We start from the raw sequence: 19,960 nt of genomic DNA, 5'->3' as shown, positions 1-19,960 counted from the left end.
ACAAACAAACAAACAAAAAAAATCATTATATGAAAAAGGTGATCAGTTATTTACCATTTGTTACTCCAAGTTTTATAGCTCAGTGGGGATAAAACGGGCATGGGGTGGATTTAGCTTAATGAAGTAGTCTTAGAAAAGGAAGTGAGTGACATGGAGGTACATTGGTTGAATGAGACAGTAGATGGATTAGGCAATGAGCTTACTGCAAGTTTAGGTAACAGGTGATGCTAGGCCCTAATGCTAGGGTAGAGTGTATTCCACTGGGCACACTCACAGAACTCTGAGGTATATGCTGGTAAGCATTCTAAGGGGCTTATAAATACCTAATTATGATTCAGAAATAACCAACCCACACGATAGATAGTACCATATCTCATCTGGCAGTAGAACTTTGATACAGAGATCCAGGTATACAGGCAATTAAAGTGAGCGCTCTTAGGTTTCTTGTTGCAGACCTACAGTTTAGGAAAAGGACTGAAGTAGCCATGACAGTCCTGGCATTACACAATATGGCATTATAAAAGATGAAATGCTGGGCTTCCCTGGTGGCGCAGTGGTTGAGAGTCCGCCTGCCGATGCAGGGGACACGGGTTTGTGCTCTGGTCTGGGAAGATCCCACATGCCGCGGAGCGGCTGGGCCCGTGAGCCATGGCCGCTGAGCCTGCGCGTCTGGAGCCTGTGCTCCACAACGGGAGAGGCCACAACAGTGAGAGGCCCGCGTACCGCAAAAAAAAAAAAAAAAAAAAAAGATGAAATGCTGAGTTATAAGTATTTAACATATTACTTTCTCTTCCTACTCCTTATTGTACCCTTTCTTAGACAAAAAATTCTTATTCTTTTTCACCAGGTTAACATTCTGGACTTTTTTCCATGTCATGTAGAATCTGTCTTGAAAAATAGGGAAATATAATCTAAAGAGGCTAAATTGATCTAAATAGTGAAAAGCTGAGATGGGAGAGAAGGGGACAGAAGCAGCAAATAACTTTGAAAATTGAGTCTGACAGAAAAGTTAGGAGAGAAGTTTAAAGAACATTGGAATGAAAGAATGTGGATCATGCGTGTCTAAGAACAGTTGAAAATGAGAGAGAGATGGAAAAATGTTTCAGAAGTTTGGAGATTAAAAGAATTATTACATGGTTTTGAACCTGCCGGTAAGGCAATTATTGGGACCCAGATGTATGGAAACTGAATTAGAGGGGGGGTTCAACAAATGACATGTAGGCAAGTAGCTTATACAACCTGACTATATGAAAATTCTGGAATTTGGGGGGAAAAAACATAGAATATTCAATGTACTGTAGGGAAAGAAGCATGAAAATGTAGTTTTGAATTGTACATGTGTGCTTATGATCATGTGAAATTAGGGCAATACACTTAACTCCTGCGACTACCAGCTTTCTCATCAGTTAAGTGAGATAACTTGTGCTAACATGAAAACAGGCACACTAGCACAGTGCCTGATATATACTGGTTTAAACAAAAGGAGGAAAAAGAAAAAACTAGAAGCTTGCCCACACATAAGAATTTTGAGATAATTCATCAAATCCTCCTTTATAGGATTGTAAACTTTCATTTTGGTTCAATGACTTCTATAATCTATAGCTAATAGGTAAACATTAAAACATTAAAACAGTGTTGCCTGACACTGTGACATTTATAGAATGTTGTATAGTAATTTTTCGGTCAGAAATAATCTGTACTACATACAAGAGCCTCTGTAAAGCTACCTTTTAATGGTTTACCAGACCATTAAAAGGACCAGGCTTTTAGCAACTGTAGTTTTGCAAATAAAAGACATCATTTGATTCTTTAAATATTTTTGGCCCCATCCCTCTTCCATGTACCTATTTTACCTATTTTCTAATCTGCGTTGATTAGTAACTTAAGTTTTAGAGCTCTTAGTTTTATGAGTCACAGAAAAGCTGGTGTTGGACAATATTCTAGCCCAGAAAGCATTGTCAAAGACCAGTTGTCAGAATTCACAGCCTGAATGTAAGTGTTATGAAGTCAGGGGCATTTTTCTGATTTTTTCCTCCTGATCTTTTTTCAGTGCCTAAAACACAAAGCTTATCCACAACTGGGTAATTGATAAATATTTGTTAAAAGAATTAAAGAATAAATGGATTAATCATGAAATTACCATGGATATTGACCAATTGGGTTATCCTGTAGGTAATCCATATTTTTCAAAAGTTAGCTCTTTGTAGAGCAGCATTGTCTAACAGAAATACAATGTGAGCTATTTACACAATTTAATATTTTCTATAGCCACATTAAAAAATAAAATTAAACTGGTTAAATTAATAGTAATAATATATCTTATTTATTCCAATATATCCAAAGTAACATTTTAACAGGTAATCAATATAATTATTTATTAGGTATCTTACATTTTGTAGTGTCTTTTAAATCCTTTTGTTTTACACTTACAACATGGCACATTCAGATGAGCTTCATCTTAAGCGTTCAGTGTGTCACTAGCATATTGGACAGTGCACTTATAGAGCAGTCAAAAGCTGATTTGAATGAGATAAAATTAAACCGAGTCTTAGATTTAAAATAAGATGAGCAGTTTATGGAGAAGAGCATGGAATTCAGTTAGGCAGAGCTAGTTTTGAATCCCATTAACTAGCTGTGAGACTTTGAACAAGACAATCCAATGAGTCTGATTCTTTATGTGTAAAATGTAAATAATATCCAGACCTTGATGAATTGTTGATTATCTTAGAGACAACATTTATAAAAGGTCTTCTATAGGGTCTGACACATATTAGGTGCTCAAAGAAGATTCTGAATAGTTGTCATTATTGTGTTCATTGTAAATATAGAATATATATTTTGTGCTTCTTGGTAGTTTGTGATTAAAAAATGAGATTACACTTCCTTTTTAAATGGAAACAAGTAAGGCATGAACCCCATTACTAGGTTATATACCAGGAATTAGCCCCTGTCAAATTTTCTCCAGTTATTCCTGAGTGTTTGTCACAGGATAAACTCATGTATATTCCATACGAAGTCCTGATATGCTTTACATATCACTGCCATGGGGCTTCTCAATGACTAAGGGGTCCCCTGGGTTTCCTGCTCTCCTGGAACAGTTCTCTGCTAGTGTTTTGCCTCTGTGACTATTCTGATACCTCCATTTCAGAGAAAGGATATGTCTTTAGGACCACAAAAACAATCCAAATATTTTCCACACATGAGAGAAAAAAAATACATTTCTAGTATCTAGAAATTTACTATCCACTAGTTTCTCTGAAAATTGTTACTCATAATGTTCTCCAGCCAAGACTGAGTGATACTTTGAGAAAAACACAATATACAAAAAATGATTAGCAAATTAAAAGGCCATGAAATTAAAGTTCCATTGTTACATAAGGGTTTAAAAATAGACCCATAATTCATAGACAATAGTACAAATTTCTTTTTTAAAAATCAGTAAATTATAACTAGCAGGATTGGAGGGTTTGTATAAGAAGAAAATAAGTAAAAGTGAGGTAATGGTCAATCTGTGTCAAAAGAAGAAGGGGCTCTAGATAATGATTACTTTTTGACATTAAATGAAACTGTTCACAAATGTTAGCTATAAATTTAAATATAAACACTAGTAGAACATAAATAAAAACTAAAACATCCAATATAGCAGATGACAAAACAAATAATACATGATTAACATGGGCAATAATAAATTGAAAAAAAGCAAATTGTAGACATTGAAAAATAAGATGGCTATACTAGAATCTCACCAGAATCCATGTCTTACTCTTCTTCCTGGGCATATCACTGGACCACATTTTCCATATTCCTGTGCAGTTTGATATACTCATGTGATGTCTAAACAGTATAGCATAAGAAAAAGTTGTCACTTCCAGGGCTGGTCTCCGAAGTCCCCTCATGAGGGCTCCTTGGTATGTTTCCTCCGACTGGATGGACGTGACTAGGGTAATCAAACTTGGACTTGATTCACTGAAGATGGCAAAACATCTATTCATGTGAGTCCTTCAGTGATTGTATGGAGCAGCCTACTGTTCCTTTCCACCTTGGACCAGTCAAGGCTATTACAGGAGAAATCAACTTCTATTACACTTAAGTCATTATACAATGCTCTTATGTCTATTTCATATACAGCTAATATTTACCTCACTAATATTGTGGCTGAAATAAAATCAAATATGGTCATGATTAAAATAAATATGAATGGTTTCAATTTCCCAAATAAGCCAGATTTAGGAAAATGTTCTGTTGCTTAATATGATTGACTTTCCTGGGTCAGGGAGACGAGACCACATCTTGAAGATATATTTATGTGTGAGGGAGGGTGGCAGGTTTTCTCTGAAGGAAGTGTATACTTCTATCAATAATCTTGTGGCACAAAGTAATGTAGGACTAGACCTAATGGAAGCCAGGACTTTTTTCCCTTTTTTCTTCTTGTTTCTATCCTTTTGATTGATATTGGATTGTATTTCTTGAATCTGCATTTCATGTATGTTTTTACATGGAACTTTGGGAATATCTTTTGGTTTCTAGTGCTGTCCTTTTATCTTCAGTTGAATCAATTTTACCAATTATTATTTTGATTTATTATCATTTTACTGAAGTCATATTTTTAATTTCCAAGAACTCTGCTTTTTTCTTACAGCAAGAAGTTATTGTTTTATAGATCTTTCTGAGGATACCAATTTTAATTATCTTAACGTTTATGTTTGTTTCCTACATATATCCTCTTGCCTGGAGAGTCAGCCTTGGTGTTTTTTTTTCATTATGCCTTTCTTTCATGCTATCGTTTTCTTTAAATGTTTTATGGAAAATCTTGGTTATCTGTTCATTGTGTAAGGTTCTTGATAGACTGGTGTATTTTTCTGGCATGTGTTTTCACATCGCCAGCAAATATCCTCTGTTTTCTTGGCAACAAATTCCGATTCTGATAGAACTTTGGGCTTCTGTGAAAGAACAGGGTGCGAACATGTAATCAGGGTGCCTTTCTTCCTGGGTATGAGGTAAACTTGCCTCCTCAATTTGAGACATCCTTTAGCTTCGATTTGGCTCCAACATTTGCTTAGGCAATACCCAACAGCAGATTCACTACTTTATTCAGAAATCTATTCTTGTGCATTTAGCTTGATGGAAAAAATCAGAACCAGGATCACTGAGAGTAGGAGACTGTTGCAGTTATTGCACAGACTTTAATGAACTATCTCACTGACCGTCCAGCTCTGGCTGCCAGCCTCTGGTGCATCTGATTGGGATAATTTCAGGTTTCTGTTAGGACAACGTTTTTTAAGTGATTCTGTGTTTAATTATTTTGTGTTGAAGTTTTTCACCCCAGTTGGGATTCACTTTTGACATAATTTCCTCTGCTTTATATTATCTATAAAGTCCTCAACATTCTATTCTAATTGTGGCATTGTTCTTTGTTTCCCTGTAAACTTACTTTTATTTTGTATATATTCTATCATTTTAAAATGATTGAGAGGGATGGAAGGTTATCAAAAATGCTCATTTGCCTTTATTTTCACCATAGAATTCAGGTATTTCTTGCATTAAAAGTTAGTTTTCAACTTCAAAATGCTTAAATTACTTTTTCTTGCAATATATTGTAAGGGGTAATGACACTTATGCCGGTAATTTTTTTCTTTGAAAAGAGTCATATTGATTTAACTAGTGAATACTGACTGACTACGCTTATATGCCTACTACTGAATTGACATGCAGCTAGCTTATTGACAGATATAGCTCCAATTTTGAAGACATTTAACCCAAATGAAACCTACATCATTTACTTTAGGAATGCTTTTCTCATTAGATTCTCTGGGAAAAACTACTATCATCAGCTCTAAAATTCTCTAGTTGTCTCCTCCTTGTTCTCCTTCACCTTCTTCTCTTCCTCTTCACCTTTCTCTTTCTCATTTTCTTTCTCCATTTACTTTGTCTTCCTCTTCTAATTCTTGAGATAGGTAGAAGAAAACATAGGAAAAAAGTTCCTAGATAATGGGTCTTGACAATGATTTTTTTGGATATGACACCAAAAGCACAAGCAGCAGAAGCAAAAACCAACAAGTGACACTGCATCAAACTTAAAAGCTACTGCACAGCAAAAGAAACGATCAACGAAATGAAAAGACAACCTACAGAATGGAGCAAAACATTTGCAAACCATCTATCTGAAGAGGTTAGTATCTAAAATGTATAAGAACTCATAACTCAATAGCAATAATTATAATAATTATCATCCAATTAAAAACGGGCAAAGGACCTGAAGAGAGATTTTTCCAAGAAAGACATACCAATTGCCAACAGGTACATGAAAAGATGCTCAATATCAGGGAAATGTAAATCAAAACCATAATGAGATACCACCTCACACCTGTTAGAATAGATATTATCAAAGAGACAAGAGCAAGTGTTGGCAAGGATGTGGAGAAAAGAGAACCTTTGTGCATTGTTGGTGGGAATGTATTGGTACAGCCACTATGGAGAATAGTATGGAGGCTCCTCAAAAAAAAAAAAAAAAAAAAGACAATAAAATTACCATATGTTCCAGCATTTTCACTTCTGGGTATATAGCCAAAAGAAATGAAAAATAACTTGAAGGATTTTGAAGAGATATTTGCACCTCCAGGTTCGTTACAGCCTTTTAACAAGAGCCAAGGTATGGAAACAGCCTAAGTGTCCATCTATGGATGAATAAAGAAGATATGAGATACACACAAACGTATTATTCAGCAATGAGAAAGAAAGGAGGAAGTCCTGCCATTCGTGACAACATGGATAGTACTTGAATGCGTTATGCTAAGTGAAATAAGTCAGACAAAGACAAATACTGTATGGTATCACTTCTACGTGGAATCCAGAAAAGTCAAACTCATAGAAACAGAGTGGAATGGTGGTTGCCAGAGGCTGAGGAGTGGGAGAGTTTGGGAAGAAGTCGCTCAAAGAGTACAAACTCCTAGTTATAGGATGAATAAGTTCTAGAGATGTAATGTACAGTATGGTAACATTACATAGTTAACAATATAGTGTTATACATTTGAAAGATGCTAAGAGTAGATCTTAAATGTTCTCATCACAAAAAAGAAATGGTATGTGCGGTGATGGAGGTATTAACTAACCCTGTTGTGGTAATCATTTCACAATATATAAGTGAAACAATTCATATTGCAAATCTTAAACTTACACAATGTTATATGTCAATTATTTTTCAATAAAGTTGGGGAAAACAAAGTTAAATTAAAAATAAAAACCTTTAAAATTAGCGGTTAGGGCACACTAGCCCTGCCAAATATTAAAACATGTTGTTGTTGGAACGTAAAAAGAATCATGGAACTGAATAGGAAACTCAGACGAAAATGCAAATTGGGATAGAATGAAAATGCATATTAAATCAGTGGGGAAAAATAAAGATTTTAATGATAAAATGAAAAGATAAAATTGAATCCATACTTCTTTCCATATACCAGAGTTCTAAACATAAAAAAATGAAAGCAACCTCAGAGCAACTATAAAGTTGAGAAAGGGAAGTTTCTCTTTGTGCTGTATCATTCTATTTTCAACTTGGTTAATCTGAGAACTGTGCTTCCAAGAATTCCCTTCCCCAGTTGGCCAAAAAAGGAATTTGCGTGTGATATGGGAGATGAAAAACATAAATATAAAATTTCAGGCTTCTAGCACTTTCCTTTTTTTGTCTTAATCAATTTCTCTCAGAAATTGTGTTAGTGTTCATATGTTATTGCAATTATTCCTACTTAATTGATAAGAAAACTGTTGGTTACAGAACTTAAATATTTACCTCAATTCACATGGTGAATAATTAGCAGATGCAGAATTCAAAACCACATATTTCATGTTTCTTTCCCTATATCATGCTAAGAATTCCACACACGTGTGTATAATTTTTTTCACATTAATTTAGGCAGTTGCTAGTATCACTACTGAGAATGTTTTTCTAGTTTATGAGTTCCTTGGATAAGGGGATAATTAAATCCTCCATTTTCAGAGGTGTGTGCCTTATCATGTAAGGACTATGAGAATATCTTCCCAAGCATTCACTTTTTAAATTTTGGGGGACTTCCCTGGCAGTCCAGGGGTTAAGACTTCACGCTTCCACTGCAGGGGGCACTAGTTCAGTCCCTGGTCAGGGTGAATTGACCAGTAGACACAGCTCACAGGTTGGTAACTCCTGCAATAAAATAAACTAGTATGTGAATGTAGAAGAAAGTAATTATCCACCAGGTAAGTTGATGACTTGCAGTCATAAAAGTAAGAAATAATAACAGATAGTTTTTGACAAATTGATTGAAAATAAATTTCTGTGTGCATAGATACTGTGTGTGACTGATTTCAATCCAGGACAAATCTGTATGGTTGAATTATAACACTTTGGAATTATGAGTTAGTGTGGCTTTTACATTCCCTGGCTTATATCACTATATCTCAGCTGTATAACTATCGAATAGTAAAATATTTATTACAGTATGCCATAATGAAAACTTATTTACATTCTTAACATATGGGTCTATTTCACATTGTGACAGGAGAAGGAGAGTACATAAAGATGTGTTATTTACCCACGTCACTTTTAATCTAGAAGCAAAATAAAGAGGTGAAAAAAATTCATGTAGTTCAAGTAGATGATTAATGATTTTAGTTTTTAAGTAACAATGATAGGCGCCCGATTTTATTAATATAATTTAGATATTTGGCAATTAAAGTAGGTACGTCTGTCCCTCCTATGCAAGCATGTGTGTCCTATCAAAGAGAAACATGGATCATCATAGGCCAGTGAATTCTCTGTATTTAGACATGTTATCTTCTCCCTGTTTCACATGTTGTCATAGCAACAATTGACTTCATATGGCCTGACTCAGCTACTCAGCAACCAAAGAGAAAAGAAATGTCCTGTTTTCTGTAATCTGCTGTTAGAGGTGATGTCTTTAGATTGTGCAGTAACAAAAGGTAATATTTAAACCTACTGGGTTTTCTTTTGTGATTGCAACAAAAGCAATAATTATGTTCTAGATACAGGAAAGTTGTCATTTTGCAGTTTGGGTGGTAATTTCTATAGGAGAAGAAAAGAAGCATTTTAATATCTCAGGGTTTTTTGAAGAAAATATGAAGCAGGATACCCGTTAAGTAGTTATTTGTCTAAACATCTTAATGTATAACTTAGAAATGAACAAAGACATAGAGAATATGAAGTTTTTAAACAGAACTGTTGTAAGAACACAGAAAACTCAATTCTATTTTTCCGTACCCTTTTGTTTTGCAAAATTTCACAGTCCTGTATTGTATTGAAATAGTTCTTTTCTCTGTGAAACAAATTTATAAAAATTGTTTGCCAAAATATGGGGAAAAGAATACCTATTTCAAACTGAGTGTTGAGTATCCAGTATTAATGCCTTTCAAAATAGCATAGTAATGAAATAGTAAAAATTTGCTAGTCATAGACTTGCAGTTTTGCATGCGGACTGTGTTGAGAAGATACAAATTAAGCGAATAAAATCACAAATAAGACTTCATTTTTTATGACCTTGGTCAGATTGAAAAACAACAATAACAACAAACAAAGCTTTAAAGAATTGACTTAAATTGTTCTAATTTCAGTTATTCAGTTCCTAATTCCCAGATGAAATGGGTTTAGATGTCTGGTTTTTCAGGTGATTTCCACTTAGTGTACTGCACTGCTGTATATACAGCTTTTTGTCTGTTCAGGGAATATTAGCAGGGCCTGATGGTGGTGCGTATATGGGAAAACATGAAAAAAGACATCTTTTTTGTTTAATTTTTCATTTCTCTATTATAACTATATTTATTACTTTATCTAGAAAATGTGATGCTTTTGAATATAAAGAGTAGCCCAATAAGGAGTGCAATGATAAATAGAAACAGGAATTGGATTTAATGTATGGGTGACATCTATGTGGCGTATGTATTGCAGAACCTCATCCTCTGCCTGTGGCTGTCCTATCACATACACGAAGGCACCCTTACCTCTGAATGCAGGTTTGGCCGAACAATTTCAAAAAGTGGTCCTGGCAACCACTTCGGAGATCTTCCTGCTATATCATGTTATTTTTATTTTATTTAGTGAAAAATAGCTAGGGAGAGAAATTAAACACCTAAAAATCTGAAATGTGGTTAACCCCCGCCCTCTACACCATCATCTTGATCATATTTTCAGTCTTCCTCCAGTCATTCACCTCACTCAGGTGATTTGGTTTACCCTTTAGAGATGATCTTAAAGATTTAGCCACTTCACTGTCAACTGTCTCAGTTCTGTCATCTGTGAGTTCTGCATTTCAAGAATACTGAATCAGATTAGTGTAACGTCAAATGCTTGGACCTTCTTGGAAAAATGACCCTACATTAATACAAAGCAATGCTATTCAACTTTTTTTTTTAACATCTTTTTTGGGGTATAATTGCTTTACAATGGTTTGTTAGTTTCTGCTTTATAACAAAGTGAATCAGTTATACATATACATATGTTACCATATCTCTTCCCTCTTGCGTCTCCCTCCCTCCCACCCTCCCTATCCCACCCCTCCAGGTGGTCACAAAGCACCGAGCCGATATCCCTGTGCCATGCGGCTGCTTCCCACTAGCTATCTACCTTACGTCTGTTAGTGTATATATGTCCATGCCTCTCTCTCGCCCTGTCACAGCTCACCCTTCCCCCTCCCCATATCCTCAAGTCCATTCTCCAGTAAGTCTAATGCTATTCAACTTTAAAAAAAAAATGACTCAGTCCCTATGGATCTTTGTTACTCCTCTAAAAATTTGGAATGTTGAAAGTCACACTGTTGATCTTGACTTAAAGACTGGCCCTGAATTTATCAAACTGGTTTCGAAGCAAGTTAGGCTGTTAACAGTGCCAAACAAATCTGAAATTAAATATTTTCTTTAACTTCATTGCATTGTCCAAAGAGAGTATCCTCAGTATTTCCTCCACTGTTCTGCATCTTCGGATGTTCTACTAATGGTGAAATTCAGAGACATGATTGTAGCATCTGTCATATCACCTTCTAAAGATGAAATGTTCCCAAACTTGTGTCCTTTTTATTTTATTTGGCCTCACCTTTTATTGCATCTAGACCATTAGCAGAACTTGTTGCCCGTATCTAGTAGAGCACAAGGTTAAACAATTCTGGGCCTCAGCCCCAATATCGGACTTGCTCTGCCCCTTTCCCCCTCTAGTTCCCCTATCTTCCAATATAGAAAGGATCCTTTTTTAAAAAAAAATATCATAATCTCCTCCCTACCTCCTTGATGTCAGTAATTGCTTTCAATATTAATTTCTTTTAACTAATGAGGGATGGGCCAGTGGCAGTTAGCAGGGAATTCATCTTTGCCTGGGGCTCCACTGCAGTCTCCTGAAATTCTTCTAAGGTAATTAAAGCCACATGGGACTTGCTTCACAAAGAGGATATCTGTTCCCTAGGTTCGTGGAGAGAGAGCACTTTGCTCAGTGGCTCACAGCCGTTGGAGGAAGGGAAGTACTTCCTGTATCTGAGTCAATTCCAAACAGTCTTTCAAACCCCACCAATCCTTTAGTTCACTGAGACCATGTCAGAACGAAGACGTGGAACTCAATTTTACAAGTATCCTGTGTGACTCTCATGTTCTACCCTTCTATTCCTTGCCACTGAACTAAGAAGAACACTGTGTAGGCCTTTATTAACTAGTTAGCTATTCCTTACCTGTCATGGCAAGTGGATATAGGCTTACATGTGTGTATATGCAACACGAGTGTTTGTCTTTCCTATTTTTTTTTTTTTTTTTTTTTTTTTTGCGGTACGCAGGCCTCTCACTGTTGTGGCCGCTCCCGTTGCGGAGCACAAACTCCGGACGCGCAGGCCCAGCGGCCATGGCTCACGGGCCCAGCCGCTCCGCGGCATGTGGGATCCCCCCGGACCGCGGCACAAACCCGCGTCCCCCGCATCGGCAGGCGGACTCCCAACCACTGCGCCACCAGGGAAGCCCCTGTCTTTCTTTTACTAGAGAGAAATGAAATGGTAAGAGCATCGGCTTTAGAATGTACCAGTTGAGGTTGCAACTGTGGATAAATAACACATAGTCTTTTCCCCGTTTCACAAATGAAGACAATTTTATGATTGTGGCATTAAACATAGTAGCATACTATTAAATACCTGGAATAGGGCATGACATAGTAAGCAGTCAATAAGTGCTAGGTTCTCCCCTAGCCCCCATATCTGGGAAAGATAACTTTTTGGTAACTTGATCTATGCTTACTGCATTAATTAGCTATTGTTGCATTACAAAGCACTTCAAAGTCTTTAAATAATTAAAATTTTTATTTCTCACGAAGATAGAGCTACGCAAAAAAAAAAAAAAGCTGGTTCATTCTGCTAATCTTGGCTAGGCTTAGCTAATCTCACTTGGGCTTAATCATGAGATCAATGATGTGTCTTGGGCAGGGGTAGGGAGTTGGGACAGTTTAAGTTTAGGTTGACCTTGGGTATGATGACTGAGCTTTGCTGGAGGTCTCTCTCCTATCCCTTCAGCAATTTAGCCCGGAGGCAGGGATTCAAGAGCAAGAAAACCCAGTTCTGGAAGGAGGCAAGGAAAAATGAACATGTGCTTTTCAAGTTTGGATCACATTTGCTAATATCTCATTGGTCAATGAAAATCACACAGATGAGCCCAGAATCAGAGTGTGGAGGGACTGTAAAGTTACAGGACAGAGGGTATGAATGCTCAGGGCCATCAGTACAATTCACCTACCACCCCCTACAAAGCTTTTCTTGCAGACCCTTTTAATCAGGCATGGTTTGATCAGAGAAGCAGAACCCTTACAAGTCATCAGCCGTTGTAGAATAAGGGATTTATTTTAGGAGTTAAACTTTACATAATTGTGAGACCTATTGGATCCAGCTCTAGGCTTCTCTGTCTAGTGTGAATTCTGAAGCCGTTTTGGTCAGCCAGACTGGCACTCAGGAAGAAAAACAGGATGCGGAAAAAGTCAGTAACTAGAACTCATGAGTATATCTGGGACCCAGGTGTGTCTCTCATCACCTGTAACCTTGGCTTGGTGGATCACCTGGGGAAGAAGGTAGGGCTCTTCACCACAAGGACACACGTGTTGGCTCCAAAATCAAAAGAACTGAAGGGGAGGATGTAGACGGGAGATGGAGGATGCTGGTCTAGTTATTGCCCTAATTCATTCCTGAGCTACTACATGTGCCTGATGCTCTACATCAACCTTCACAGCATAAAAATGGGTGGCTACTGCTTCACATTCATCATCTGAATCTCATAAAAATGTCTCTTGTGACCAACACCCATCTGGGATTAAACAGGGAGGGGAATTCTGGGAAATGTATTTCTGTTTGGTCTCATCTGCTGTTTTGTTGAAGTCTCCTCTTGTGTCTTATCACTTTATATTTGGTTATGCTGAACTCATCTTTTCAAGTATCCTCACATTCAACCCCTCTCCCTAAAAACATTTAGATTACTAATTCACTCAGTGTGGCAGAAATGAGCCAAAATCCACTTATATGATAGCATCTGAATACTTGGCACTTTTTAGCTAATTTCCAATCTCATAGTTCTTGATAAAATACTGCTGTGATTTCCACTTTGCTTCCAGATTAGAATACGTTTAGAACATACTTTTCCAACCACAATAGTAGAAGATGTTTTAGGGAATTCCCTGGCGGTCTAGTGGTTATGGCTGTGTGCTTTCACTGCTATGGCCTGGGTTTAATCCCTGGTAGGTGACTAAAATCTTGCAAGCTGTGTGGCATGGTCACAATGAAAAAAAAAAAATTATAAATGCAAAGATTGAGACTGAGAATTTAATTTCTAAAATAATGATCACAACTCTAAGGAAACAAGGGTACAGATAAACCAACCAAGTATATTAGGGATTTGTTATCATTTAAGAGGAGAAATTACTGCAGTGGCTGATAATTAAGTTCTTTAATTAATGAAAAAATTTAGTGAAGCTCTTTGACTTTGGTGTAAATTCCCATCATCCAGTAAGTAGAACTAGTTCTCAATAGGGAAATCATAGGCTTTCTAACCTCAAAGCAATGAGTAATCTAATAGTACTCCTATTGCTGTTTCTTATTAAAATATTTTATTGTAGAAATAGCCAAGACTAACTAATCAGTTCAAAAACTTCTTTCTCTCTTCCTCTTTCTTTCTCTCTCTTTCTCTCTCTCTCATCTTTTAATGAAAATACCTGGCTTGAGGAAGAGAACAGCCCAGTTTTCACAGGGAAATCTGCCACTATGATACAACTGGGTAATACTGAGAAAAGAGTTCAAATGTAATTGTTAATGAAGGTGAACTTTATGAGCAGTTAATTCTAAAGGTAATAACTTACCTTTAGATAGTTGCTATAGGTGTAATATAGGAAGAGAGAAATAAATTTCTTCTTTTAATCAGGATACATGCTTCATGATGATAAAACAGGATAAAATATAGATGACTTTTTTTATTTTTAATCGTGGTAAAAAACACATAACAAAATTTACCATTTTTATCATTTTTTAGTGTACAATTTAATAGTGTTAACCATATTCACATTGCAAAACAGATTTCTAGAGCTTTTTCATTTTGTAAAACTGAAACTCTGTACCCATTGAACAACTTATTTCTAACTCCTTAGAGCCCCTGACAACCACTAATCCACTTTCTGTTTCTACTCATCTGACTACTTTAGAATTCTCAAATTAAGTGGAATCATAAAGTATTTGTCCTTATGACCACCTTATATCACTTATAATGTTCTCAAGGTTCATCCATGTTATAGCATGTAACAGAATTTCCTTCTTTTTCATGGCTGAATAATATGTCATTGTGTGTATACACCACACTTTCTTTATCCATACATTTGTCAATGAATGTTTGGGTGGTTCCATATCATGGCTACTGAGAATAGCTGCAATAAATATGGATATGCATATACCTCTTTCATATCCTGCTTTCATTTCTTTTGGATATATAACCAAAAAAAAGAAGAGGGATTGCTAGATCATATGGTAGTTCTATTTTTACTTTTTTGAGGAAACTCCATATTGTTTTCCGTAGTGGCTGCACCATTTTACATTGCCTCCAACAGTGCACAGCGGTTTGAATTTTCTTCCTTTCTTTGCCAACACTTGTCATTTTCTGTGTGTGTGTGTGTGTGTGTGTGTGTGTGTGAGAGAGAGAGAGAGTTTTAATAGTGGCCATCCTTATGGGTCTGAGGTGATATCTCACTGTGGTTTTGATTTGCATTTCTCTAGTGATCAGTACTATTATCACTAATCAAGGATTAGTTAAATATTTTTTAAATGCTTGTTGGATATTTGTATATGTTTTTCCAAGAAATGTCTATTCAAATTCTTTACCCATTTTTAAGCCAGGTTATTTTGTTGTTGTTGAGTTGTACGGGTTTTTGATATATTCTGGATATTAACCCCTTATCAGACACAAGATTTGCAAATGTTTCCTCCCATTCCCTAGGTTGCCTTTTCACTGTGTTGATTGTTTTGCTGCATAGAAGTTTTAAAGTTGGATGTCATCTCATTTGTCTATTTTTGCTTTTGCTGCCTGTAATTTTGGTGTCATATCTAAGAAATCCTTGCCAAGTCCAATGTCGTGAAGTTATTTCCCTATATTTTACCATAGGAATTTTATAGTTTTAGCCCTTATGTTTAGGTCTTTAATTCATTTTGAGTTAATTTTTGTGTATGTATGTTTGTGTATGTTGAGGATCCAACTTAATTCTTGGGCATGTGGATATCCAGTTTTCCCATTACCATTTGTTAGAGCCTATTCTTTCACCATAGCATGGTCTTGGCAACCTTACTGAAGATCAACTGATCATATATGTGAGGATTTATTTCTGAATCTCTAATTTGTTCCCTTGGTGTACATATCTGTTTTTATGCCAGTACTACACTGTTTTGATTACTATAGCTTTGTTGTATGTTTTGAAATCAGGAAATGTTAAGACTTCAGGTTTGTTGTTGTTTTCAAAGATTGTTTTGGCTATTTGGGGTTTCTTGAGATTTCACATGAACTTTAGGATTTTTTTTTTCTATTTTTGCCCCCAAATGGTGTTGGAATTTTGATAAGGATTTCATTGAATCTTTAGATTGCTTTGTGTGGTATTGATATCTTAACAATGCTGTCTTCCAATCCATGAACACAAAATGTCTTTCCATTTATTTGTATCTTCTTTAATTTCTTTCAGCAGTTTTTGTAGTTTTCAACATACCAGTCTTTTCTATATTTGGTTAAGTTTATTTCTAAGTGTTTTATTCTTTTTGATGCTATTATACATGGAATTGTTTTCTTAATTTCCTTTTTGGATTGTTCATTTTTACTGTACAGGAATGCAATTAATTTTTGTATGTTGATTTTGTATCCTGTATATCTGCTGAATGCATTTGTTCTAACAGTTTTCATGTGTGTGAAATCTTTAGGGTTTTCTCAAAGAAGATCATATGTAAAATAAATAATTTTACTTCTAAATTTCCAACTTGTATACCTTTTATTTCTTTTTCTTGCCTAATGGTTCTGACTAGGACTTCTAATACTGTGTTGAAGAGAAATAGTGAGAGTGGACATTCTTGCCTCATTCCTCATATAAGAGAAATTATAGATGACTATTCTTGAGAAGGAAATGTGTTTAATTCAGACAACAGCTCGGCGGTCATGTTCCTTGTCTGTCATATTCTCTAGTAGAATGTTCTGTGATCTTTGTTTCATTGTTTTGACTCTGTCCCTTAGTATTTTTTGTTGTTGTTTGTTTGTTTTCCAGCACTGCTTTCTGATTTACCGCATTATTTTAGGGTTTTGGGGACATTTTTTTTTTTTATATTAAGTTTAAGTTTATTCCTGTTGCTTCTGTTTTTTCCTGGCTTCCCCTCATGAATCAATGTACTGCCTTTAGCTCTGTTATTTTGTTAATTATATAATTTGGTTTATGTAGTTCTGTGGTTTAATGAAATATTCTCTCTACTCCCTTTCTCCATATGAACTCATTGGGGAAATATACGTGATAAATTTTTGTCTTAGTCTTAATTTTATTATTATTATTAAATATATAATTTTCCAGAACCGTCAATGTCATTGACTTTACTCAGACTACTTCACAGTATTGCTTTGGACACAAAGTAGTAGATCACTATATTTTTATTGATTGAAAACAGCATGTGTTTGGTGCTTATTATTTGTCTTGTAATGCAGTCATTATTGTGGTAGAGATCATAGCAGACTCTTGAGGATATTTTATACAACATTTAGGAGATTTCCGGTCTCCTCCTTATTTGTCTGCCTCTACTATACACATTTGAAAAGTGATACATTGACACATTTCTGACTCATGTATATGGGCAAATGATCTTAATGATGCCTAGACTAGACAATGCAGAAACAGGGGTGCCTAGACCAGACAGTCTCTTCAAAAACTGGTGTTGGGAAAACTGGATATCCATATACAAAAGAATGAAGGGAAAGATTTAGATATTTTGATTAAAAATGGAGAAAGATAATTAATACTGTTTTTCTTCCTTCATTGAATGAAGTTGTAATGGTTGTGTCTATGCTTGTGAGCATGAGGAAAAGGCTAAGAGAACTGAAAAATGTCCCTGACGTGGTTAAGAAGATAAACAAATGCCAAATGCCAGTAATCTCCTATCTTCACATATCTGATAAGATGAGAAAATTAAATTCCTATATGATTAAGCCATTTAAATTGTATATTCTGTTACTTGCAGCTAGTTTTTATCCTAAATGATACACAGACATAGACATAAACATTAAATCATACAAAGTAGGAAGTCACATGTGACCAATGAAAACAAACAAGTTCAAAACAGATTGGAGTATTTGGAGAAGACATGAAAGAGGAGGTAGGGTTTGAGTTGGCCTTGAAAGAAATAAAAGAACCCCAAGACACTGTGGCTTAAAACAACTACAGTATTCTTTATGATTCTAAGTATCAGACATTTAGATGGGGCTTAGTAGGAATTGCTCATCTCTGCTCCACATGGTGTCACCTAGGATGGCTTTCATTGAGACTAGAGGATCCAAGATGGCCTCATTCTCATGTTTGGTGTCTCATTTGGGAAAGCCCAGAAGGCTGGGAGCTGTCTGGGGTGAGTGGGCATCTTTCTTCTTGGGTTACCAGTGGGCTTAATCATGTGGGGCTTTAGTTCACTTCCATGTGGCCTTTTTCCCCTTAGTTTCCAGGGCCTTTAGCTAGATAGCCCAAACTTCTTTATATGGCAGCTGTCATCCTAGAAGATAAAATTGGAGTTTCAAGGTCTTTAGTGTCCAAGAATCAGAAATCCTAGAATGTCATTTTTGTCACATTTTTGGGTCAAAGAAAGTCAAAGAGCCAGCTCAGATTCAAGGGGAGGGAAGAATGGTTGGGAGCAGTAGCCAAGTCACACTGTAAAAAAAAAAAAAGGGATTGCTGTAATAACTTCTGGAAATAATCTGCTGTCATGACCTTTTGTCCTGCTTTTAGAGTCCTGCGTTATTCCTGTTGTTCTGGTATAATTATTACAGAGCATCTTTACTCTCCAGAATACACCTATTTGGATGGTCACCTTTATTCTGAGGTATATTACTATAAACATGTATTTTCTTTATAATACACAAATATAATTAGGCAGTATAAAACATTTGAAAGAGGATGGGTTTGAGGCTCCATCAGAACTTGGTAGCTTGTGTGACTTTGGGCAAGTCAAGAAATCTTTCAGTCTATTTCATCAATAGAAGTGGGAAAATAGAAAAGGAATACATAGATCATAGTTGTAGTAAGCACTGATTACAAAACAGAAGTGTAGCCTGTTACTGAAAGGAAGGCTGGCCTGTAGTAGGAGCTCAGTCAAATTACTTTAATCCTGTAAATCATAGACAATGACAAAGCATGGGAATCACAGCAATATATAAATGAAGACAAACAACAGAAAAATGGTATTTTTATGAGTTCTAGCAAATATTTGGATTATCTTTTAAATGGTGTTACATAGTCCTTTTATTTCAATAGTAAACTCGTGTGTGTGTGTGTGTGTGTGTGTGTGTGTTTGCAGGGCCTAGTTTTTCATTCTATTCAAATCATGTGCTTATCCCCATGTCACAGAGCTCGTACGTACTAATCTTGCTTTCTTTGCACTATATACAAATTACATTTTGCAGTGTGCTTTTACCTCTTACCATGTGCTACATTCTGCTTCTGGGCCCATTCCTCATTACTTGTTCCTGACAATTATCTCCAGCTCATGGTCTCACTCTCTCCACTGGGACCTAATGCTAATTATTAATCTTCACCCATGCCCTTGACTCATTTTCTAAGCATGCTTAAGATTAGTGTTTCTGCTGACCATTCCTTGTTTATTTGGTTAATGAAAATGGGTCTTCCCCATGCAGTGAATTAGAGGACAAAGAGAAAGGATTCTATTTCTTGAGCTGTCCAGGAGCTCATATATTTGTTGTAATAAATCTTAAACACATAGCATGAAGCCACAGGGAGTAGTTTTTTTTAAGGAAAGAGAGTTACAATTTATTTTTTTCTGATTTATACTTAGGAATCAGTAAAGAGGCTATACCTAAATAGGTATAAGTATCTCAATATTTGAACAGGAGCTAATTAAGCACTGATTAAAATGATCAATAAATTCCATGTTTTTACAGTAATGGCAAAAATATCAAGTCAGCACTTTATATATTATCATGAATTTTCTCCCATGCCCTTGATTCTTTTTCTAAACATGCTTCCTATTGTTAGTTTTTCTAGCTACTTTAGATATGCTATCATTTAATCCCCATAATAACTGATATATGTTCTAATCTGCATTTTATAGGTAATGATTTTTCAACTTGTGGAGTAAAATAACTTGTTTAGGTTTACTTATGTTAAGTCATGGGTGGATTAAAGTTCAACTTTGCTAACTCAAAACCTGTGATTTTTTCCCTGCTTTACTTATTGCTTTGGTTG

The sequence above is a fragment of the Orcinus orca genome, chromosome 13 (genome assembly GCF_937001465.1).
Source record: "Orcinus orca chromosome 13, mOrcOrc1.1, whole genome shotgun sequence".
NCBI classification, from domain to species: Eukaryota; Metazoa; Chordata; class Mammalia; order Artiodactyla; family Delphinidae; genus Orcinus; species Orcinus orca.
The sequence above is the reverse complement of the archived record's forward strand: the minus strand, read 5'-3'. Positions refer to the sequence as shown.